Here is a 21,531-nt window from a genome sequence, read left to right as displayed (position 1 = left end):
TTTTTATGTTCAGGTCAGCAGGATGTGACTGCAGATATTTATATCTGGGTAGGGTTCTCGACCTCCCACCATGGGCAGGGAGGTACTTGCTGTGTCTTCTATCCCCCTGTATCTGTTTTCCAATTGCTTTCTGTCTTTGTCTTGGAATGAGATTAATTTGTTTTGTCCTGACCCTGGATGGAGTCCTTGGCTAGGAGGGATACAATCGAATGTATAGTTAAAGTTTTGGAAAATGATATTTTTTTCCTTGTAAATCATCTCTCTGTTATGTACTGTTATTATTTTTATTTTTTTTAACATATGATTTGTAAACTTTTGAGTGTGTTCCTCTTAGTGGGATCTTGTGCTGGTGTCTGGGTGAAACATTTAAGTAATCTCAAGCTAAGTACACTGATATTGTGTTCTTGGAATCTACATCTGTTCACTATTTGAACTCATTCCTCTTCGTCTTACTTTTTCCTTAAGTCCTTTTAAACATACATCTAGAATGTTTTTACTATCCAATTTTCTTCCTTTTTACGGGCGCTGATATGACCTGAATGTGTTGCAAGCACCGTAAAAACCCTTAAAAACAAACAAAAACAACAGATATTTATATTATTTTTTGTTTTGTTTAAGATTTCATTTAGGTATTTATTGATTCACTTTGTCTTTCGATACATAAAGCATATTTTCACAATTATAAATCTTTTTTTTTTAAAATGATTGTAGATTTCACATTATTCTACACTTCTCCATAAATAGTAATGCTTAATGATATCTGGTTTGTAATAATGATTGTGATATCAGATTATTATGCGTTAACTTTCACTAAAATTAGAATTTTTAAAACAAGCATCATTTAAATATTTTTGATACTGTCTTTTATTCAAAGATAGCAAAATCAAAATTGTTTGAGGAGTTGATTTTTTTCCCAATGCACACCCACTAGCTCGTGCAGTGATTGGGAACATATCTGGAATTCCAAAAAGCAAGAGTGAAGTCAGAATCTTATATAATAAGCCACTGATGGGAACCCGACAACATTCCTACGTTAACTGGGTCTATGTAAGGAAATGGTTTGAATCATATTTTATTAATATACTGAAATATATTTTTTTTTAATTCAAAGTTATTCTGCTGTAGTGACACTAGTCATTATGACTTATTGAAAGGGTTCAGTATTTAGGGTGGCTTCCATATCATGTACGATTGTTTTGCTTCTGATATCTTAAGAAAATTAATTTTTCTATTGATTACTTATTTACTAAGCACAACGATTATTATAAAAACATCAAATGAAGTTGAGAGACTTGTTTCTTACCAAAAAATCCTTTTAAATAAAAAAAAATTGTTGTAATTGAGAACCAGAAGTTTTAAGTGTAATCCAAATGCTGGTAAAGAAAATTGACATTCAAAGGCCAGTTCTGTGATTATGATTGATGAAGAAATGCTTTTGAAATGCCTACACATGTAGCAGTCTTTAATACAATGTTTTAAAAATTGTTTTCGATAGGTATTGAAAATCATCAAAAATTTTATAAATCAAGGGAATAATTATGGCTTTAACGAACTCCCATCAAACAGATATTTTGTTTGTAATCAATGGGTAATTAATTGTGATATACATACAATCAAAGCATTTCAATTTCAGTTTTGAATCAAATACCTAAATAGGAGATTGGTTCTATTCTTGCTGATTCTGTTTTTATTGTTTTTACTCGGGACTTAACTCGACTCATGTCACTTGAGCATCAATCACTTCTTGTATATTACGTTCTATTTATTTGTAACCATTTACATCACAGAGATTTACAATGTACATTCCAACTTTTGTTTTTTTATAAAAATATGTATGTATGTCCTTTTTTTTATATACGATTATCTGTTTACAGTAGCAAAGGGAGTGGGATTATCCTTTTTATTGATTGAGCAAAATGTTTTGACTCAAGTGTTTATATTCATGCCTTTTTACATTGATTTCGTCAATTAAATCTTGGGTGAACGTTCGTAGTGAGCAAAAACTAAAGCAAAAGGACCAGAGCAAATTGAGGGAAACTGTTCAGGCTTTTATACACCTCCTTGCGCTGAGTAAATTAAGGTTTAGCTAACCTTAGGGGCAGCGTAGCTCAGCGATACGGTCTTTGCTTCGTACCGGAGAGGTACAGAGTTCGATCACCCGCTGTGCACTGTGTGGCCTTAAGCAAGTCACTTCGACCTACCTCAATTTGCTGCGCTGCACTGGCTGATGCCTGGGTTGTTGCAATCTTTCCTTGGAATAGACCCTGAAAACAAATTTCTCCTATGGGATGAATAAAGGGAATTTTATTTATTTCTATCTAAGGTAAGGAAAGTTTGCAGGCATATGCCAGCATTGCCGCTATTTTGGTTATAATAATAATCAACTATTGTCATTTTGAGAGTACTTCTTGTAAATTAGTATCTCATTCAGGCAAACTGGCTTCGCTGGTCTGTCTCTCAGGCAAATTGATCCATGTGAACTTTCGCCCATGAGTAATTTTTATGTCCTTTTTTTTAGTATTTTAGTGACAGTTGGGAAAATTATAAATTCTATGAGTCATATAGATCACAACTATCGGACTATTTTTATTTTATATAACTTTTGATTGAGAAGTCACAAACAGTCACCGATCATCTGATCTCTGGTTTTCATTTACTTTGATATAGACCTAATTGAATTCAATGCAAACGCTCTTCAGAGTGATATTTATGACTTCTTTTCCATTAACAGGGCAGGGTAGTGTTAAAAGTGTGGTCCATTACTGCTGAAGACTGTATCCATTTAAAGACTAAAAAATGGCACACTTTTGCACACCTTACCTAGGCATTCCATGGAGGAATATAGATTTTCTATTAAACAAACGGCTTGTGTCAAAAGGAATCACCCATGTTGTCCAAAGTGAGAAAATTTGGAGTCAATAATATTGACCTTGAAAATAAAATATGAAAGTGCCTGAAGCATGACTTGAGCCTGGGATCTTCAGGGTCACAGTGCAATACCTTAACCACTTGGCCACTTCGCCTCTCCTTAATCTACACTTTTGCAACATGTTTGGAGAACCTTCAACCCCTTGTCCATTCCCCCCCCCCCCCCCCCCCCCCCCCTTCAAAATGGTATTTTTAAAAAATTACAGTGATGTTGTTCGGATATTGAAGTAAGACTCAGATGTTAAACACTGTGGTATATACGGTGTATTTTCATATCACTGTCTTTTTTTCTTTTCCACTTAATGTGCATAGCAAGGGGGGGGGGGGGGGGGGGGGGGGGGTCAAGGTGGCTGAATGAATAAGGCATTGCACTGTGACTCAAAAGGTCCCAGGTTCAAGCCCTGCTTCAGGCACTTTAAATTTTTCCCTCGGGCAAGAGTATTTATCCTAAATTTGCTCACATTGGACAACATGGATGATTCCTGTTGACATCAGATGTTTGTTTTGACATTATCTATATTCATTCATGGAATGCCCAGGCAATTGAAGGATGTAGTTTTGAAAAATATTTTATGTGCATTTATACTGACTCTATGATAATTGCTACCTTGTACCTTCTGATTACCGGTCAGACGTGCTACCATTACACCACATAGTTTGGGTTCCTGACCTTCCATAGTGAGCAGGGAGGTCACTTGCTGTGTCTTCTATACCCATATATCTGTTTTCCAACTTGCTGTCTGTCTTTGTCTTGGAATGAGATTGCTTGGTTTAGTCCAGGCCCTAGCCGATCCTTGCTGAGAGGGAAACAGTCAAATGTATTGTATTTGTTTTGAGAGATGTTATTTTTTTTTTTCTCTTGTAAATCATCTCTTTGTTATGTATTGTTAAAGATTTTGTTTTGAATGTATATTCGTTTGTAATCATTTGAGTGTATTCTTCTTAAAGGAATCCTGTGCTGGTGTCAGGGTGAGACTTTTAAGTGATCTCAAAACTAAATGCATTGATGGTGTGCTCTTGGAATCTACATTTGTTCTCTATTCGAACCAATTCTGCCTTGTCTTACTTTTTCTCTTGTGCATTCAATTGTAAATCTGTAACTGTTTCGACTATCTCAATATTCTTCCTTTTTACTGGCACTGAAATGACTCAAATGTGTCGTAAGTGCCATAAAACCCTCAAAAACATACAAACACCACATAGTGAAATGGTGGCATTTCTGACTAGTTATCAGGAGGTCTGGGGTTCAATCCCCAGTCGTTGCAAATATAGATTTCATGTACTATTCGCGCGCACAAACTGAAATTTGATGAACGAGAGCTTGTCAATTACAGTCATTCATATTCATGTGTTGGGAGTTCCACTTTACACATGTAAAGACTAAGTTTAACTAATCGCATGCCAAAAAAAAAAGGAGAAGACTTTGCTTATGACTTTGTTTATGCTCGGTTGGATTAAAAAAAACTTTTCGTGGTTAAAGATAGGTATGAGATTGATTGGAAAGGAGCAAATAGCATTCCAAACATATCACTGCTCATTTTTTAATGTTTTTGATTTGTAAATTACTTGATTCATTTAATTCTCCCCTTCATTCCCCCCACCCCTCATCCTATCCCACTCATATTTCCATTAACATACTAAATTTGTTTTACCAATTCTTCATGATTTTTTTATTTTATTCATGACTTTTTAGTTCAGATTTAGCATTGTGTAATATACTTGCACAGTTTTGAAAGTTTTGCTTTCATTTCATTAAGTGTTTGTATCATCGACGCAAGCATTTTCAACATAAATGACACGATTATTTTGCTCTGAAAATTATAATTAATAAGAGAAATTTGATTTGATTCAAGATTTTTATTTTCCAATGTGTTGAGTAAATTTAGATACAATATAACTAATATTTTTATCAGGTGACAACAAAGATCTGAACAAGTGTGTATGAAGGGTGCCAGACAAAGCATGACATAAAAATACAAGAAAAAAAAAACATCCCAAAAAATCAGTCGACCTCGACTGGGGATCGAACCTCAGACCTTCTACACACTTTTTCAGTTCTTTACCTTACACCGGTGCCTTCTCCTTAATTTGTTAGGGTGGCAATAGGAGAGAATACCTATTGTATTTCATTAAGTGAATCTAATTTAGATAACTAAGATATACTGCTTGATGTATTTGATCAGTAAATCTAACTCTCTTGAGATCAAAATCTCGCGAGGCCCGATGTTTGAGGAGAGTTTTTGCCAAGATGAGGGTAATTTAAATCGATCTATATTTGAAGGACGAGTTTTCTGGCGAAATTTTTTAATACGTGTCTTTCCAGAGGAGTTAAATTGAGAACAGGTCAAGTGGTCCTTAATTCTTACTTTAATTTTGAGAATGGCTGTTTCAAAGCCAACAATTTGTACAGAGCGATTTATTTATCTTTCTGTGATAAATTAAAAAAGTGTCTTTGTGATGCGGATTTCTGGATTTCCGGTTTCGATGTTCAAGTCTCATTAGACTGCTTTTTCTTTTCATCTTCTGGTTAGCATATGTCTCTGATTGGCGCTGATATGACCTAAACGTGTTGCAAGTGCCATAAAAAAACCCTTAATACCAAAAAAAAAAAATGAAATAAAACAGATGACTCTGATACATCTCAAAGCATCCAACCTCCTTACAAGTCTTCACGTCACTTGGCCATTCAGGCTGACACATGCCATCTTCAGTATATTATAAATGACTAATGTTTACATGATCTGAATATTTGGAGGTACAGATAAATCAGGGTTGACATTTGTAGTCATAACATTTTATCATCTGATATTTTGATTTATATTTTATTTCACATTTTTTAGCCCTATAATATTTCTATGTGATTCGTAACAGAGCAGTTGGAGTTGATTTCAGACGTAGAGAAGGGCAATAAAAATACAAATTAATTAAAACTATATTTTTAAAAAACTGGATTTTATTTTTGCGTTAACAATTTTTTTTTTATTCCAAGATCATTTAACTGAAACAAATTAACGCATTGCCTCTCTGAGTCACTTACTGTGTCTTCTATCCATCTATATCTGTTGTCCAATTTGCTTCCTGTCTTTATTATTGTTATCATCATCATCATCATCATCATCCCCATGATCGTCATCATTACTACTACGACGACTACTACTACCCTACAACTACAACTTCTAATCCCACTCCTCCTCCTCCTCCTCCTCCTCCTCCTACTACTACTACTACTACTACTACTACTACTACTACTACTACTACTACTACTACTACTACTACTACTACTACTACTAAATCTGCTGTTATTAATTATCATTTATATTATATTAATATTGTCACTATTGATTTCGTGTACGTTGATGACGGGAATAAAGTAGATTTGTCATAAAAACTTACTCTTGTCATTATTTTAACCGTGCTACTACTACTACTAGTACCACTACTACTACTACTACTACTACTACTACTACTACTACTACTACTACTACTACTACTACTACTACTACACTCTGGGTGGGTGGGGATCCTGACCTCCCATTGCGGGCAGGGAGGTACATAATGTGTCTTCTATCTCCTTATATCTGTTTTCCAACATGCTTTCTGTCTTTGTCTTGGAATGAGGTTACTTGGTTTTGTCCTGGCCCTTTCCGGAGTCCTGGCTGGGAGGGAAACAGTCAAATGCATAGTTATTGTTTTGGGAGATCTAATTTTTTGAAGATACAATGCACATATTCAAAGCTATTCGTATCGATCTGCATCAATCAATATACTAGATAAATTTAAATATACAATATCCACTAAACGTGCTTAAAGTTAACGCGCTTTGCAAGGGGTACCAGCCAACAGCATCACTCAACACAGAACTGCCAACCCTTCACATTCCAAAAGTGGAATCAGAACACCTGAAAATAGGAATTTGAGACAAAAAATGGTAATTTACCATTTTAACACTCCCCCCCACCCCCTTTTTTTTTTTTAATTTATTATTATTTTTTTTTAATTCTTACCATTATCATCATTTTTGAAAATCGGAATTTTAAAGACAATGTCGGAACAGTACAAAAAGGAGGGGTGAAAATAGGAATGATTCCGCTAAAAGCGGAAGGGTTGGCAGGTATGCTCAACATGTATGATGAGATATGAAGCCTGTACGACGAAATTCCTTTTTTTCTCTCTCGACAGGGACACGCTATTAATTATTTTACACATGAGTAAGGTGAGAGAACGTGAGTAAAGAGACTGTTCCAAGGACTCAACCATGCAACGCTCAGAACAGGACTCGAACCCGTGGCCTTCCGTTCCGAAGGCGAATGTCATGCCACATAGAATCACAAATGAATAGATAATGATACCAGATTAATGCAATGAGGAGAAAAATAAAGGGAGTGAATGTGGCTCATATAAAAGCAAACAACGTTTATGTTTACTTTGTATTGTCCCTTTTTATATGAGTCGCATTCAGGGCCCGACAATACTCTTTTCGTAGGCCATGGTCGCATTCAATCCCTTTTATATCCTCTCTATCGGTTCGTTTGGGCACCTCCAACTTTCATATTAGTACAAAGGGGGGTGACTCATACAATAAGGTGCTCTTTTAAATATTTTTCCCAATCGTTTCCCTAACTCCGTCCACTTTAATAGTTACTTGTTTAACAAAGAGCGTTGTTGTGCATTCGTTTTTTTTTTTTTTTGTTTTTTTGTTTTTTGTTTTTTTTTTTTTAATGCCGGAAAATTGGATGCAATGGGAGGGGTTCCCATAATGGGCAGGGAGGTCGCTTGTTGTGTCTTCTGTACCCCTATATTATATGTTTTCCAATTGTTTTTTTGACGTTGTCTTCGAGTGAGATTAGGTTTTGTCCTTTCTTTTCCCGATTACATTGGCTGAGAGGGAAATAGTCAGATGTATAGTATGTAAGTTTAAGGGATGATTTTTTTTTTTTGTCTTGTAAATCATTTCTCTGTTATGCACTGTATTGTTTGTTATACGTGGCCGAGTGGTATTGTACTGGGATCCGGAAGGTCCTAGGTTCGAGCCTCGCTTCAGGTACTTTCGGTTTGTGTTTTTTTGTCCTTCGGCAAGATTATTAACTCCAATTTGCTCACTTGGACAACATGGGTGATTCCTGTTGACAACAGTCATCCTGTATGATGGATTATCTATATTCCTTTACGGAATTTATGGAATGCCTAGGGACCTTATGGTGCCGTTATGAATCTCCGACTAAGTACCTACAGATAGTGTGCTCTTGGAATCTACTTTTTCTTGTGCTTTTTCAATTGTAAATCTATAATTTTTGACTCTCATTTTTTTTTTTTTTACTGGCGCTGAAATGACCTAATTGTGTCGCAAGCGCCGTAAAACCCTTAAAAACAATAAGATTGGAAGCAAACAGTTCTTTGCGCTCATCTAAAATTTAGAATTAGGTTGATTTCAACTACCAATATGGTTTTAAAGTGATATGATCTAGTAGAGCAATTGTACAAGCTTCGCACAGCTGATCGTGACTTTCGATCCGCACAGTTTTGTGACCTAGATTTTTAAAATTCGTTTTACGTGAATTACACAATCACAAATACGCTTCAACAGTCGTAACGTCACTTCCCTCGTAATGACGAATGGTAACTTAGTAACTGGCTCTAAGCTATCGGAACAATGGCGGACGCCCTTATGAAATATTTCTCCGACGTACATAAAAGCGTATCCAGAGGAAAAAAACATTATAAATCTGATCATGTTTTGACTTATACACATTCTGATCACGAGACGTATGAAAAGTTCTAGCCAGCATGAAGAATACAAAGTACCGATTTTCTTTGTTTAGAACCACGATGGCCGCCGTTGCTGGGCGACGTGACATCAGACTGTTGAATCCAATCGCCTCGGCTGATGTTCCTTCTTGCTTCTTGAGAAAGAAAAACAAGGTTGCAGCGAACCGATGGACCTAAGCGATGGCCACATGAGGAAAAGTGTGCGAACCAAAAGTACAAGGATATTTTTGGGGGGAAGAAAAAAAAAATGGTGCATGTGATTTGTTATAAATAACGCTAGTAGAAAGTATTCGCATTCGGAATCAATGGGCTTCAAAACAGTATAATTTGCAGAGTTGTCCCTTCCCTATGGAACTCCCGCCCGCCTACTGTTTTTTTTTTTCTAATTCATTCACATCTGCAGATCAGGATCTAGCCGAATATGTGGAAGCTTGCACGATTACTCTACTGTTAGTAGACAGGGAATTTTGTGATGGTAGATTTATATAATATGACGAATAATACTTGTTTGTACTGCTGTTGACATGGCTTTCAATCTTGTATGTATAATATTATACATTGTTATATTATTATGGTTATCTTCTATATTGGTGTATAAGTGTGTGTGTGTGTGTGTGTGTGTGTGTGTGTGTGTGTGTGCTTTGCATGCCACGGATATATGTTTGTACACCACATATACATGAGTACATTTAAGTTGAAATACTATCTTTACACGTGTATCATTATTGTAATCTTTAATCAATAGATTTGTGGTATTACCATTAATATTAAGGACATTCAAGGGATTTTTATCCTATTCTGCCCTATACCATATGTTATGTTTTGTTTTTGTTATGTTATGTTACTCCTATTAAAATATAATTTGTGGCTGCATTTAAGATTGTAGATCATAACACAACAACAATAATAGTTATAGTAATAGTGCTTTTTTTGTGTAAATTAAGACCACGCTAATACCCCATTCGTTGAAAATAATAACGATATGAATTATATTACAGATGTACAAATTGAGCTTTAATTTTTTAAAAAATCTAATTTACATTCTAGAGCTGGACTTGTAAACAATAAATTAAATGGCTTTCATTAGATTGTTTATTGTACGGTAGACATCGGTTCGTGTGCAAGCCAATGTGGTTTTCGTTTTGCTGTGATGAGGGCTCTATTCAAATTTTATTGGCCCATTTTCATCATGGCTTTATGTGTTGAGTTACGAATACGATTAAATGTTGACGTTGAAAGGAAATCAGTTATAGTTCTAGCAACGAGTACATTATCATTGGTTAAAGAGATTTGCATAAAGATAGATAGGTTGACAGACAGACAGACAACAGGCAGACAGACAGACAGGCAGGCAGACATATATATACATATATAATATATATATAATATATATATATATATATATATATATATATATATATATATATATATATATATATATATATATATATTATAATATATATATATATATATATATATATATATAATATATATATTGATAGATATGGACGTAGATATATAGTTATACAGACAGGCAGATAGAGACAAACAGACAGACCGACAGATAGATAGATAAATAGATAGATAGATAGATTGGGTAGTTAGTAGATAAATAGATAGAGAAGGACAGATAGATAGATTGATAGATAGTTAAATTGATTGAGTAGTTGATAAAGAAACTGACAGAAACGAACAGATAGGTAGATATATATATATATATATATATATATATATATATATATATATATATATATATATATAAAAATAGATAGATAGATAGACATCTAGATAGATAGATAGATAGATAGATAGATAGATAGATAGATAGATAGATAGATAGATAGATAGATAGATAGATAGATAGATAGATCTAGATAGATATCTATCTATCTATCTATTTATCTATCTAATTATCTATCTATCTATCTTTATCCATATATCTTTATCCATCATCTATAGCTCACCCTCCTTCCTCTCTCCCCCCCCCCCCTTCCCCCCCCCCCCCCCCCCCCCCCTTCTTCCTCCTAGTCCTACGCCGCCCTCTCCTGTATTGAATCTAGTATATATCATATCAAAAATACAATTTTATTAAATCAAACAACCACAACTCAAATAACACGTGTTTGCATAATATAGTGAAATCTCTCGTGTCAACAGGAAATAATATGAATTTTGCTGTCCTTTTGTTACCGCTCGTAAAAACGTCGAACTGTGCAGTGGAAGTCTATTCAATATTCAATTGCCATGCTTTTGCACGAAGTCCTTTTCAAAGTCCTTCTCACAACTGAGAGAGCTAGAGAGAGAGAGAGAGAGAGAGAGAGAGAGAGAGAGAGAGAGAGAGAGAGAGAGACAGAGAGAGAGAGAGAGAGAGAGAGAGAGAGGGAAGAGAATGAAAGAATGAGAGAAAGAGAAAGAAAAAAAAAGAAAGAAAAAATAAAAAGGGAGAGAGTGAGAGAGAGAGAGAGAGAGAGAGAGAGAGAGAGAGAGAGAGAGAGAGAGAGAGAGAGAGAGAGAGAGAGAGAGAGAGAGAGAGAGAGAGAGAGAGAGAGAGAGAGAGAGAGAGAGAGAGAGAGAGAGAGAGAGTTACAAATCCGGTGTTCGACAAAAAGAGGACCCCGTGTTAATATTGTGGCGGGTTGTATGTTAATTTGTGGGATCGAGTCCAACCGATAGCTCAATGGTCTGGATTCGAACTAGTATGCGCGCTATGGCTCTCGTTACCAGCTGCACCACTCAACCTATATCACAAACGGCTCAGGTTTAATCTAGGGAGATCAAGAATTGCCTTAGGGTCCCTTATAACTTAATTGTATTAATAAAAAGTGAGTCAAGACAATAGTAACGCCCAAATGCAATAATAACAATTCAATACATAAAGTTTAATTAGATTGTTACAGGAAAAGATAGAAAGCATAAGTATTTATTTGTTATCAGGAAGAATAGCTCTAATTGAGTGGATCTAATTTATTATTTATTTATTTATTAATGTTGATATAATCATCTGTGTCTGTGGAAAATACATTTGAAAATGGTATAAGCCCGTTTGGCTTATCTTTATCCCGCCGGCTTGCTTGACTGAGGCAAATGTATCAGCTAGTTCCAGGGTTGGCGCCTGCTTTGCAGAGTTTTCTGGACATCACAACAGTGTGTTGTAGTTAGGGGCTGACATCAGGGGTTTACCACTGTTCAAGGACTGGGATGCAGGGATTCGGCACGACTGGATGCTCCAAGGACACGGAAAAGGACCAGGATCAGGACCTTCATTTAAGAGTTAAAACAACAAGGTCTTAGAGCCAATCGAGTTTGTCTTTCGCCACCGAATCGTCCTGAGCGACACATCATAATAGCCTTTATTTGCCGACAAAGGCAAGGAGAAGCAGTAACTCCATGATAATGGTAGTTAGTATATGTGTTTAAAACATCAACTGACAGTCGAGCTATCTTACATGATGAGAATTTAACAGGGTTGTGTCCCTGGTATTTCTTTATTTATTTTTATTAATTATAATTGAGGTTATGATGTGTGGCCGGCGATTGGCGGTGGGGTACAGACATTCAAGCAATAAACATATTGAATATAAATGAAAAAAAATAGCATAGATCATAAACAACTGTTAACTATAAAATAAGATACATATAGATATAGTTTTGTACAGGTATTCCAACTTACGAACATCCATGGAATAGAACAATTAAAATATATACACAAACTATAATAGTAATGCTAGATTCAATTGAATTCACAGTAATATCTCGTTCCACTTTGAATGTTAACCAATAATTCATTTTACCTCCAGCCGAGGGATGACAAACTTTTTTAAAGTTTGAAATTGGAGGGATAGCTCTTCTCTCTTGGGCTTCTTAGCGTGTGTGTGATTAATCTCGGAGATGAATTTGATTTTGTGAAATGAAAATAGCCAATCAGAAGAATGTTCCTGTTTTAGATAGCCAATGATATCCAGATGCTTTGGTAAGAAAGAATAACGGGGAATTACCGGAGAGACTAGGACAGTAATTGCAATTAGCTACTCTTGAACGAGACAAGACCTCAGGGCCTATGCACGTTGGCGTCTTGTTTGGAAAAGGTAATTAGCAGGAGGCATGAATACAATGGGCAGACAATTTGAACAGGTAAATAAGCCTTAAGCTGAAAGTGAGTGTTCCGTTATACAATGAAAATGTTTCCCCACCTAACGACCAAAATTTCCGTTAGAAAGATTTGGAGCTTTATTGGAGAAAGACTGTCCATGTTTGAGTATTTTAAATGGAGGTTTTAATCAAATATATGTCTCGTCCACTAGGTTTGAAGTGGTTTTAAATGAGACACTGACGAATGATAAAGAAATCACGCAGTGAAAGAAAATCGCTCGTCACAGATATCAAACACTCAATTCTACACTGGAGTTAATTTAATTCCATATTGTGGATATTATTATAATGTATTTCTATATCATTACTGTAATTGCATATTTTGTCTCCAAATCTAAAGGTGCTAGCGAATGAATGACAAGAGTGACAGATGCACAGAACTATAGAATGAAAGAAGCACTGATAATGAACGGTGTAACCAACCTTCTTACATTTACTTATATTTTAGTATATGGACAGATTGAAAAAAACAAACAAAAACAAACAAACAACAACAACATATAATAATAAACACAAGCAAATAGACAAATAAATTAAAGAAAAAAACAACCTAAATTTAAAAACATAACTTTCAAGAAAGTATCGGTTTTACGAATTTCTGACAAGCAAGTTGGGTTCATTTTTTTCCTCTGGCCACAATGTAGACTAAACATCTGTTGTGTAAGATTATAGATAGTTCGAAGATGACGTCACTCATGTCTTTGTTATTGTTTTTTGCCACCCGCGTTTATGAGTAATGCTCACTGAACTGTATTTACCCGACTATAAACGTTCATGGATACACACTGTTTTGTGTGTTGGTCCGTTATACTTCCGGATGGCAATGTTATGAGCTTCTTAGCCAAGCGCATACTATCTATAGCAGTATAAATTATTGTCAAAAGCCAAACAATCACATTATCACCCCCCCCCCCCCCCCCCCCCTTTTTTTTAAATATTTTTTTTTGCAAACTGCAGGCCACATAGTAATCTGGCAAACATTATACAAAATAACTGGCATCTCTTGTCGCTCCCTTTTGTTGTCGTTTGGTGTGTTTGGGGTTTTCTTTATGACAACCCCCCCCCCCCCCCCCCAAAAAAAAAAAAAAAAAAAAAAAAAAACGCGCCTACGTACAAGCCTAATGTTATATGTCGTACTCTGAAAGAAAAACAAAAACAAACCAAAAACAAGCAAAACCAGCTAAACAAAAAAGCAAAAAACAAAAACAAAACAAATATCGATTGTTAATATGGCCCATATAATGTGCTACTACTACTACTACTACTACTACTACTACTACTACTACTACTACTACTACTACTACTGCTGCTGCTGCTGCTGCTACTACTAATATTACTAAGTACTACTACTATCGAGACAATAATATAATTGTCAAAAGTTCTCTAAACTGGGATTTTAAGCAAGTCTCAGTTTTGAGAGTTTTTCACAAGATGAGAGCCATTTTAATCGATCGATATTTGCATAACGAATTTTCGGACCAAAATAGTTTTAATGTGTTCAGGGTTGCCAGATTATTTTTCAACAAAATGCAAGGGGAAGACTCAAAAAATGCCAAAACACTCAAAAAAATGCCAAAGTCTGATGACTCCCACCCCCACTAAGAAAACTACTCACTTTTGATAGACAATTAATTTACTATCATATCCTGGTGGCTTGCGTGTTTTCTTTTCTTTTCTTTTTTTTTTTTTTTTTTTGAATTACACTAAATTTCCTGCTGGGGTAATTTTTTTCCTACTGACTACTAAGTGAAGTGCTAAACCACTACACCACGGTTGGATTTTAAGAATGAAAAAGAAATACATTAACATGAACGGTGAATACGTAAACAGTTGAATAATTATTGACAATTAAGAAAACTTACTGTTTCGTGTTTCTTATGATGTTTTTGTTGAATCTTTGGTTCAAGTGCAGAGTCCAAAGAAGTTATAGAGAAAATTCCAAAAAAAAAAAAAAAAAATAGAAACAATATCCATCGCAGTTTTAATAGCAAAGTTTTCCGATGTGAAGAGATTTGTTTTTACGCGTTTAGAAATAATTAAGAAAAGGTGTCATTTGAAGTATAATATACAAGAAAAGAAAATGCCAAATGAAAATGCCAAATGCCAAATGATTTTTCTAATGCCAAACGGTTTTCAAAAATGCCAGATTTTTTAAATCTGGCATTTAAAATGCCAAACTGGCAACCCTGAATGTGTTGTTTTGTTACAAATCGCGCACAAACACATTCTTCTATTAACACAATTTAGTGAACTATGACACATGTAATAATTTCTATTCACATAAGTTACCCACACATACATTATCACACACACACACACACACACACACACACACACACAGAGGACCGTTAACGGCGACACACACATACAACACCAACACACACAAGCGACGACGCACAACACGCTATGCCACTGCTTGCTTGCCTGACCGCCTGTTGGCTCAGGATCATAGGACGGCGACAAGACTAGACTGACTGCGACACCGGTCTACGCAAGACTTGTTTTCAATCCATTCATTCATGCCAAGTCAACTGTCAACGTTGTGGTGCGAAATAGTGTGAAAGTTTGCTACTGATTCCGAATTCGCAGGATTATCGCAACTCAAACCAGTTTTGTTCTCTTGAAAAGGGGCGAATTCCTACTCGAGCAAATAACAAATTTCAAACGGGCTAAAACCCAGTGTGAATTCTATTTTCATTTGAGATTAACCCTTACAAGTCAGAAATCACAGGTGAGTCTATGTTACTTTTTTTCCCCGTTAAAATCTCAGGAATGAATGATTAAAAAGCGACTGATATTAATTTTAATTTCACAACCATTCTTTCATCATAGAACACACAATATCTACCCCGCGGCTTACCTGCTTTTCCTTCGACTTCGACATTGAGCTATTATCATTATAATCAGCCCATTGCCATTATTTGAAACAATCCCGTTTTTTTTAAATTGACGTTAACACCTAATTAAGGCCAATGGTAAATTAAGTCCCTTCATAGCCAATGGCAATGGGGGGCACAAATAGGTGTGAGATAGGCGGCATACACCGGTCGCCATGCGGTGTCCAGTGTGTCCAGTCAAACCGTTCTTGTCACTGTACATACATACAGACTTCCGGGTGTCAACACGGTGTTATAGGTTATGTTTTACAACTGAAGGTACCTTGTCAAATTTACCTACAGGTGCCGTCATGTGGTCTAATATTACCCATATTATTGATAGTGAATAGAGATGGTGTTTGCGCAAGATTTATTTGTATTACGCCTTGATCTAACTTTCCATATACCGCTCTGTTTAAGTTTATAATATGTCATGTAGGGAGGACTTCCAAAAGCTCCTACATCCCCAATATTCTTGTTGTTTATAAATGTTCTGGGAGGGGGGGGGGACTTAAAAAAAAAGTATCCCCACTCCCAAACCCCCTACTAGAACATTATAAAAAGTTTCCCCTCTCCCAAAGCCCATACTAGAACACGAATACTGGGGATGTAGGAGCTTTCGGAAGGTCTCCCTCCCGTCGTGTAGCCTACCTATCAATGTGGAATGCGCACGTAATTGGAGAAGGAAATGGAAGGGTTAATTATGTTTTCATTTTATTCTTTATCAGATATAACATGGGTTAAGGTCGACGTGCTCATATTCGCAGGTCTGATAACCGAAATCAATTATGGGCTTAATTTAATATTGTTGTAAAAATGGACAATATTTTGCGTTAGTTTGAGAGTATAATAATATTATATATTATGTGTATATTATATTATAATAATATAATATATAGCCTAATAATAATAATAATAATAATAATAATAATAATAATAATAATAATAATAATAATAATAAATAATAATAATAATAATAATAATAATAATAATAATTATACGTAGTTCGGGTTATCAGACCTGCAAATAAGTCCCAACGTGTCGCTTCTATTGTGTTCCTCGCGAAAAGGTCAGGTGGGGAATTTTCGCTTCTGTTATTCACTACCAGGATCAAATTTAATTCTGCAGAGGTAAATCTGATGCTTTGAATAATAATTTAATGAGTGCGAATACTTCGAATAATTTAAAGAACGAATTTAAAGGGCGCCCACCACGTGTTTAGCATTCCCGGAAGAAGAAAAAGTGTGCTTGAGAATGAGACCCAGATATTAATTTAATTCACCCAATCGATTCAGGCATTAATGAAATATTTATGAGGGGGGGGGGGGGGTTGATAAAACAATATGTAATGCTACCAGTAAGAGTGGTTTGCGTAAGTGTAAAAAATGTAACAGCCAAGGCGACATTCATTCAGTAAGTATGAAAAGAAAGTAGGGTTTCATTCAGAGTCTACACGGTATGATAATAAATCCAGAATCGGGACACGAATTTGCCATAAACTCTGAATAAATGGGACACTTAAATGCGCTTAGCCGTTTAAATAAGAAGAATCGACGTGTACATATATTATGCAGGTCTGACATTCGAACGCAATTATGTTATTGGCCTAGTTTTAACACCGTTGTATCACGGGCAATATTTGTATTTCGTTGTTGTTGTTGAGATTTCCATTACAATAGTAAGCTCATAATAAATTGGGTTATCAGACCTGCAAATAAGCGGACGATGAGAAGATAACATAACAAACTAAGCAATTTAATTTTGAATGCACGTTCCGTTCTGAGAAGTCATCATCCTGCTAAATAAACATAACAAAACAAAAAAAAAAAAATAAATAACAACAACAACAAAAAACAACAAAAAACAAGCAAAGAAAAAAAACCCAACACAAACACAAAACGACCCCCCCCCCCCCCCCCCCCGCTGTTAACGGCCAGGTACTCATCAGACACCTGAGTAGGATGAGAGAATGTGAGAAAAGAGTCTTTTCCTGAAGGACGCAACTATGCGCCGACCAGGCTCGAACCCAGGACCTTCCGATCTGAAAGCCTCATAGCCGCACAAAGCACGGAATAAAAATTAGACCTCTTTTTAATATAAAATTGGAATGTTGATATTGATTCACTGCGGATTTAAGAAGGGAGACAACTGTGGGAACTAGCTGTGACATAGTTTTGCCGTACCTACTCTGAAACAAACAACAACAAAAGTATTTAAAATTTGGCCAGAAAACTCGTTCTTCAAACATCGATCAATAAATATGACCCCACCGTTAAAAAAAAATACAAAAAAAAAAAAAAAAAAAACAACCGCTCAAACCTGGGAATTTATGGAAGACTTCACAGAAGTCCCAAGTTTTGAGTGTTTTTTAACGAGATGAGGGTCGTTTTAATCGATCGATATTTGAAGGGTATGTCCTTTTGTGGCATGACACTCGCTTTAGGATCGGAAGGTCCTGAGTTCGAGCCTCGCTCGGGGCATATTATTTGGAAAAGACTCTTTACTCACATTCTCTCACCGTACTCAGGTGTAAAATGAGTACCTGGCCGTTGACAACGTTGTCTCTATCGGAAAATAATTGTATTATCGTCTAACAGGCGTGTCATGTCTCGTTCTATATGTTACGTGTTGCTGTTGGAAATTGCTTTGAGCACGTTTTTTGGATATTGCGCTATATAAAATCTTTTTTTTTTTTAAAGGGTGAGTTTTCTGGTCAATATCTTACATGTACATTTATTTTTTTAGTTGGTTTTTTTTTTTTTAATTAAATGTTTTTTTTTTTATTACGACAGTTCAGTTATCACAACAACAAGATCCTATCTGTCAAAGTTGTATTTCGGGTGTCAGTGTCGGTCTTTTTGAAGTCGGTAACACCTACCAGTCAGGGGGAGTAGTGGTTTGATCATGACAAGGAAGTACACATACATACACAAACCGTCCGTCCACCCCTGACCACTAAACCTCTAGGTCAATATTGGTGGTATGTTTGACCAGATCCCAGGGCATGTTATACGGATTCGGGTGCAATGACCCTTGGAGGAATAGAATAGATCGGTAACTGCCGTACACTGAACTCCCCCCCCCCCCCCCCCCCCCCCCCCAAAAAAAAAAAAAAAAAAAAAATTAATTTAAAAAAAAAAAAGAATATAAATAAATTAATTGACCAGAAAAGTAGTTCTTCAAATTTGAAGGCCCAGTTTTTTTGGCTAAAATATGTAATAAAACATGTTTATTCGGATTACGGTAGGAGGAGCCCATAATATAGATTGTTATAGAAGGAACGAAATTGACCTCACCAGGCTCTTCGTGGTCAGTGTGTGTAATAGCCCCTTAATTTGAGGATCCAGACTATAGTTCACATTAAATTTTATGAACTTCACGTCACACACACACACACAGACACACACACACACACACACACACACACACACACCAGCGGTCCGAAGACGATTGCCATACCACGAGACCTCAAGGGCCCTCATTGATTGAACGATCTCAACACAAAGCAAAAGACATAACATTCATTTGTTTGGAACGTTGATCAACATTTTACCAAATTACTACAACGCGCCATTCGAGCCCCGAACTGGATAAGTAAATAGCCTTTGTATATCATTGTAGATCTGAGCTGCCTAGTTGAAATTTCAGAAAATTCGTAGTTTCCAAGGGAAAAAAGGAAAAAGTCACTTTAAATAGCTTTAGAAATAAATAACTTGCCCTTAGCATGATCCAAAAATGCTCCAAAGTCCTGAATATAGATTCTATGGAACTAAACTTTCCTTTTCAATAATATTTATTGAGTTAAAAGGATGCGAATGCTGGTCTGTAGCTAAAGCCAAAAAATTCGTATTTCTACGAAATTTTTCATAGTACTAGGCAGGTCTGTTGTATCGGTCAATGGCTTTGATTGTTGCGAGCCTGGGGAGCTTTTCCAAATTGCCCCGGAGGTATTAAATGGTTGTTAAATAGGTTCGTAAGTGGATGGAGCACGGGACATAATTGTATTTAATGGCTCCTGTCTCTCTGCAGGAAGGTCAGTTTTCTAACTAGCTGTACATTATAAAGCTGATGCGAAAATTGTCACTTTAATAAATTTGGCCAGAAAATCGTTCTTCGAATATTGAAATTATGTCCCTCACCGTGTCAAAAAACCATCAAACCTGAGACTTCCTCGAAGCCTCGGGTTTGAATTCTTTTCCCCACAAAATTTGGGTTACACACAGTTTTGCGTGTTCGTACGTTATTTCCGGCTGGCCGGTGCTGTGCGTGTTTTACCTAAACGCGTAGCATCAATACCTTTTAGTGTGTGCTTCTTTTAAAAGTTTTTGAATTTTATTCACTTTATGTATTAATTGATGGATTTTGAAATTTCTGGCCAATTTTTTTTTTTTATAAATGTGTTCAGCAGCATATAAATTAGCATTCGTGGTGGAGCACGAGTCAAAACATAATATAATATTTTTATTGGTTTAATTTGTGTACCCATGATAAGGTAGCCTTAGAGAGAATGGCATTGAATTTGACTTTATTTTAATACAAAGAGAATGCACACTGGGTAGCTTGACAATACAGTATATTCTCATCCTAATCCTCCTCCTCCTCCTCTTCCTCCTCCTTCTCCTCAGCATCAGCATTGTTATCATCAACATCATCATAACTATCATCATCATCATCATCACCATCATCATCAGTATCAAAAACAATAACAAAAATAAAACTAACAGCATAACATCAACCATACAAATAGAGACAAGGAAAACCTTACAACATTTCAATTCACAAACAACAACAAAAACAACTGTACTCGACCGCAGCAGCTTTTGATTATCACAAACCGTGTCGGCACGAAAGAGATATGAAATAGACATGAAGTGTAAACAACCTCGACTCTGCTTCTGAATAACTGGAAAATTATACACATAATGCACTGTCATTCATGTCATGTCGCTCCAAAACAAGGGTGTATTTACGATGTCATTAAAAAAAAAAGCAAAAAATTAAATTAAGATAACAAACATCTATGTTTATTATTTCTTCACCGATTTATTTATTTATTTTTGATTTTCAAGTGTCAAAAAGCAAAAAAAAAAAAAAAAAAAAAAAAAAAAAAAAAAAAAAACAAACAAAAAACACATTTTATTCTATTTTAAAAAAAAAAATAGAATTTTGTAATTTTTATTTCCTTGTTCGTTTAGGTTAATACAACGTGTACTTATTTACAGGTATGATAACCCAAAGTGTAATCGCTCATTGTTGTAATGGAAATACTCTCAAACCAACATAAAAACGTGTACATTACAATGTTCAAACAAAATCCATAACTGTGTTGGGACCTGCTACATATTATGTGCAACAGTTATAATAATCAATCATATTAAGTAGATCTTTATCGTCATATCTATTTCCATCGTTGGGGGCAGCATCGTGCCTCAGCGGTACGGCCTTTGCTTCGTATCCGAAAGGTATCGAGTTCGATTGCCCGCTGCGCGGCATTGAGCAGGTCACCTGGCCCGAGCTCAACTTGCGGCTCTGCACTGCGGCTGACAACTGGGTTATTCAGTCTTCCCCTGGAATAGGCCAAAGAGACACATTTCCCCTATGGAATGAATAAAGGGAATTTTATTTCTTTTTTTTTTTTTTATCGGCATTTCCATTGTTTTGCTTTCCCCCCTGTGTTTGGTGTGTTTGTGTGTGTGTGTGTGTGTGTGTGTGTGTGTGTGTGTGTGTGAGAGAGAGAGAGAGGGAGAGAGAGAGAGAGTATATTATATTATATTATATTTAAGGCGCCACTCTGAATTTATGTCACATTTTG

At 35.8% G+C, this 21,531-nt stretch overlaps 1 protein-coding gene across 1 annotated transcript in view; it reads left to right on the top strand.

Moving 5' to 3' along the window:
• The first annotated feature begins 15,310 nt into the window (after window positions 1–15,310).
• LOC144970491 (muscle-specific protein 20-like) overlaps window positions 15,311–21,531 on the top strand; it is a 46,692-nt gene continuing 40,471 nt past the window's right edge. The window contains exon 1 of the mRNA XM_078910189.1: window positions 15,311–15,574. The gene's annotated coding sequence lies outside the window, so the exon portion shown is untranslated. The remainder of the gene's footprint in view (window positions 15,575–21,531) is intronic.

This window comes from Berghia stephanieae, chromosome 4, assembly GCF_034508935.2.
Source record: "Berghia stephanieae isolate SIO BIC M18660-M18661 chromosome 4, UCSD_Bste_1.3, whole genome shotgun sequence".
Lineage (NCBI taxonomy): Eukaryota > Metazoa > Mollusca > Gastropoda > Nudibranchia > Aeolidiidae > Berghia > Berghia stephanieae.
This window is presented reverse-complemented; position numbering and strand designations above follow the sequence as displayed.